Below are 5,000 nucleotides of genomic sequence, written 5' to 3'. Positions count from 1 at the left end.
AAAACGGCCCAAAAACGGGCCAAAACTGGCCATTTTTGGCTGCGCGAGCGAGCGGCGAGCGGCGGACAGCGAGCGAAGCGAGAGGCAGCACCGTCCCTGCTATACGAAAGCCCCATCCAGCCCTGTGCCACCCGGGGGGTTCCAGGGTGCTGAGATGGCTGACATTTTGCTCCGCTCACGACGGTCGCCGCGGCACACAAGAACAGCCCAAAAACAGGCCAAAACAGCCCAAAAACGGGCCAAAACTGGCCATTTTTGGCTGCGCGAGCGAGCAGCGAGCGGCGGACAGCGAGCGAAGCGAGAGGCAGCACCGTCCCTGCTATACGAAAGCCCCATCCAGCCCTGTGCCACCCGGGGGGTTCCAGGGTGCTGAGATGGCTGACGTTTTGCTCCGCTCACGACGGTCGCCGCGGCACGCAAGAACAGGCCAAAAACTGGCCAAAACAGCCCAAAAACGGGCCAAAACTGGCCATTTTTTGCTGCGCGAGCGAGCGGAGAGCGGCGAACAGCGAGCGAAGCGCGAGGCAGCACCGTCCCTGCTATACGAAAGCCCCATCCAGCCCTGTGCCACCCGGGGGGTTCCAGGGTGCTGAGATGGCTGACATTTTGCTCCGCTCACGACGGTCACCGCGCCACACAAGAACAGCCCAAAAACAGGCCAAAACAGCCCAAAAACGGGCCAAAACTGGCCATTTTTGGCTGCGCGAGCGAGCGGCGAGCGGCGAACAGCGAGCGAAGCGAGAGGCAGCACCGTCCCTGCTATACGAAAGCCCCATCCAGCCCTGTGCCACCCGGGGGGTTCCAGGGTGCTGAGATGGCTGACGTTTTGCTCCGCTCACGACGGTCACCGCACCACGCAAGAACAGGCCAAAAACTGGCCAAAACAGCCCAAAAACGGGCCAAAACTGGCCATTTTTGGCTGCGCGAGCGAGCGGCGAGCGGCGAACAGCGAGCGAAGCGAGAGGCAGCACCGTCCCTGCTATACGAAAGCCCCATCCAGCCCTGTGCCACCCGGGGGGTTCCAGGGTGCTGAGATGGCTGACGTTTTGCTCCGCTCTCGACGGTCACCGCGCAATGCAAGAACAGGCCAAAAACTGGCCAAAACGGCCCAAAAACGGGCCAAAACTGGCCATTTTTGGCTGCGCGAGCGGCGAGCGGCGGACAGCGAGCGAAGCGAGAGGCAGCAACGTCCCTGCTATACGAAAGCCCCATCCAGCCCTGTGCCACCCGGGGGGTTCCAGGGTGCTGAGATGGCTGACGTTTTGCTCCGCTCTCGACGGTCACCGCGCAATGCAAGAACAGGCCAAAAACTGGCCAAAACGGCCCAAAAACGGGCCAAAACTGGCCATTTTTGGCTGCGCGAGCGAGCGGCGAGCGGCGGACAGCGAGCGAAGCGAGAGGCAGCACCGTCCCTGCTATACGAAAGCCCCATCCAGCCCTGTGCCACCCGGGGGGTTCCAGGGTGCTGAGATGGCTGACGTTTTGCTCCGCTCTCGACGGTCACCGCGCAATGCAAGAACAGGCCAAAAACTGGCCAAAACGGCCCAAAAACGGGCCAAAACTGGCCATTTTTGGCTGCACGAGCGAGCGGCGAGCGGCGGACAGCGAGCGAAGCGAGAGGCAGCACCGTCCCTGCTATACGAAAGCCCCATCCAGCCCTGTGCCACCCGGGGGGTTCCAGGGTGCTGAGATGGCTGACGTTTTGCTCCGCTCTCGACGGTCACCGCGCAATGCAAGAACAGGCCAAAAACTGGCCAAAACGGCCCAAAAACGGGCCAAAACTGGCCATTTTTGGCTGCACGAGCGAGCGGCGAGCGGCGGACAGCGAGCGAAGCGAGAGGCAGCACCGTCCCTGCTATACGAAAGCCCCATCCAGCCCTGTGCCACCCGGGGGGTTCCAGGGTGCTGAGATGGCTGACGTTTTGCTCCGCTCTCGACGGTCACCGCGCAATGCAAGAACAGGCCAAAAACTGGCCAAAACGGCCCAAAAACGGGCCAAAACTGGCCATTTTTGGCTGCACGAGCGAGCGGCGAGCGGCGGACAGCGAGCGAAGCGAGAGGCAGCACCGTCCCTGCTATACGAAAGCCCCATCCAGCCCTGTGCCACCCGGGGGGTTCCAGGGTGCTGAGATGGCTGACGTTTTGCTCCGCTCTCGACGGTCACCGCGCAATGCAAGAACAGGCCAAAAACTGGCCAAAACGGCCCAAAAACGGGCCAAAACTGGCCATTTTTGGCTGCGCGAGCGAGCGGCGAGCGGCGGACAGCGAGCGAAGCGAGAGGCAGCACCGTCCCTGCTATACGAAAGCCCCATCCAGCCCTGTGCCACCCGGGGGGTTCCAGGGTGCTGAGATGGCTGACGTTTTGCTCCGCTCTCGACGGTCACCGCGCAATGCAAGAACAGGCCAAAAACTGGCCAAAACGGCCCAAAAACGGGCCAAAACTGGCCATTTTTGGCTGCACGAGCGAGCGGCGAGCGGCGGACAGCGAGCGAAGCGAGAGGCAGCACCGTCCCTGCTATACGAAAGCCCCATCCAGCCCTGTGCCACCCGGGGGGTTCCAGGGTGCTGAGATGGCTGACGTTTTGCTCCGCTCTCGACGGTCACCGCGCAATGCAAGAACAGGCCAAAAACTGGCCAAAACGGCCCAAAAACGGGCCAAAACTGGCCATTTTTGGCTGCACGAGCGAGCGGCGAGCGGCGGACAGCGAGCGAAGCGAGAGGCAGCACCGTCCCTGCTATACGAAAGCCCCATCCAGCCCTGTGCCACCCGGGGGGTTCCAGGGTGCTGAGATGGCTGACGTTTTGCTCCGCTCTCGACGGTCACCGCGCAATGCAAGAACAGGCCAAAAACTGGCCAAAACGGCCCAAAAACGGGCCAAAACTGGCCATTTTTGGCTGCACGAGCGAGCGGCGAGCGGCGGACAGCGAGCGAAGCGAGAGGCAGCACCGTCCCTGCTATACGAAAGCCCCATCCAGCCCTGTGCCACCCGGGGGGTTCCAGGGTGCTGAGATGGCTGACGTTTTGCTCCGCTCTCGACGGTCACCGCGCAATGCAAGAACAGGCCAAAAACTGGCCAAAACGGCCCAAAAACGGGCCAAAACTGGCCATTTTTGGCTGCGCGAGCGAGCGGCGAGCGGCGGACAGCGAGCGAAGCGAGAGGCAGCACCGTCCCTGCTATACGAAAGCCCCATCCAGCCCTGTGCCACCCGGGGGGTTCCAGGGTGCTGAGATGGCTGACGTTTTGCTCCGCTCTCGACGGTCACCGCGCAATGCAAGAACAGGCCAAAAACTGGCCAAAACGGCCCAAAAACGGGCCAAAACTGGCCATTTTTGGCTGCACGAGCGAGCGGCGAGCGGCGGACAGCGAGCGAAGCGAGAGGCAGCACCGTCCCTGCTATACGAAAGCCCCATCCAGCCCTGTGCCACCCGGGGGGTTCCAGGGTGCTGAGATGGCTGACGTTTTGCTCCGCTCTCGACGGTCACCGCGCAATGCAAGAACAGGCCAAAAACTGGCCAAAACGGCCCAAAAACGGGCCAAAACTGGCCATTTTTGGCTGCACGAGCGAGCGGCGAGCGGCGGACAGCGAGCGAAGCGAGAGGCAGCACCGTCCCTGCTATACGAAAGCCCCATCCAGCCCTGTGCCACCCGGGGGGTTCCAGGGTGCTGAGATGGCTGACGTTTTGCTCCGCTCTCGACGGTCACCGCGCAATGCAAGAACAGGCCAAAAACTGGCCAAAACGGCCCAAAAACGGGCCAAAACTGGCCATTTTTGGCTGCACGAGCGAGCGGCGAGCGGCGGACAGCGAGCGAAGCGAGAGGCAGCACCGTCCCTGCTATACGAAAGCCCCATCCAGCCCTGTGCCACCCGGGGGGTTCCAGGGTGCTGAGATGGCTGACGTTTTGCTCCGCTCTCGACGGTCACCGCGCAATGCAAGAACAGGCCAAAAACTGGCCAAAACGGCCCAAAAACGGGCCAAAACTGGCCATTTTTGGCTGCACGAGCGAGCGGCGAGCGGCGGACAGCGAGCGAAGCGAGAGGCAGCACCGTCCCTGCTATACGAAAGCCCCATCCAGCCCTGTGCCACCCGGGGGGTTCCAGGGTGCTGAGATGGCTGACGTTTTGCTCCGCTCTCGACGGTCACCGCGCAATGCAAGAACAGGCCAAAAACTGGCCAAAACGGCCCAAAAACGGGCCAAAACTGGCCATTTTTGGCTGCACGAGCGAGCGGCGAGCGGCGGACAGCGAGCGAAGCGAGAGGCAGCACCGTCCCTGCTATACGAAAGCCCCATCCAGCCCTGTGCCACCCGGGGGGTTCCAGGGTGCTGAGATGGCTGACGTTTTGCTCCGCTCTCGACGGTCACCGCGCAATGCAAGAACAGGCCAAAAACTGGCCAAAACGGCCCAAAAACGGGCCAAAACTGGCCATTTTTGGCTGCACGAGCGAGCGGCGAGCGGCGGACAGCGAGCGAAGCGAGAGGCAGCACCGTCCCTGCTATACGAAAGCCCCATCCAGCCCTGTGCCACCCGGGGGGTTCCAGGGTGCTGAGATGGCTGACGTTTTGCTCCGCTCTCGACGGTCACCGCGCAATGCAAGAACAGGCCAAAAACTGGCCAAAACGGCCCAAAAACGGGCCAAAACTGGCCATTTTTGGCTGCACGAGCGAGCGGCGAGCGGCGGACAGCGAGCGAAGCGAGAGGCAGCACCGTCCCTGCTATACGAAAGCCCCATCCAGCCCTGTGCCACCCGGGGGGTTCCAGGGTGCTGAGATGGCTGACGTTTTGCTCCGCTCTCGACGGTCACCGCGCAATGCAAGAACAGGCCAAAAACTGGCCAAAACGGCCCAAAAACGGGCCAAAACTGGCCATTTTTGGCTGCACGAGCGAGCGGCGAGCGGCGGACAGCGAGCGAAGCGAGAGGCAGCACCGTCCCTGCTATACGAAAGCCCCATCCAGCCCTGTGCCACCCGGGGGGTTCCAGGGTGCTGAGATGGCTGACG

This window comes from Musa acuminata, unplaced genomic scaffold (assembly GCF_036884655.1).
Source record: "Musa acuminata AAA Group cultivar baxijiao unplaced genomic scaffold, Cavendish_Baxijiao_AAA HiC_scaffold_74, whole genome shotgun sequence".
Classification (NCBI taxonomy): Eukaryota; Viridiplantae; Streptophyta; class Magnoliopsida; order Zingiberales; family Musaceae; genus Musa; species Musa acuminata.
This window is presented reverse-complemented; position numbering follows the sequence as displayed.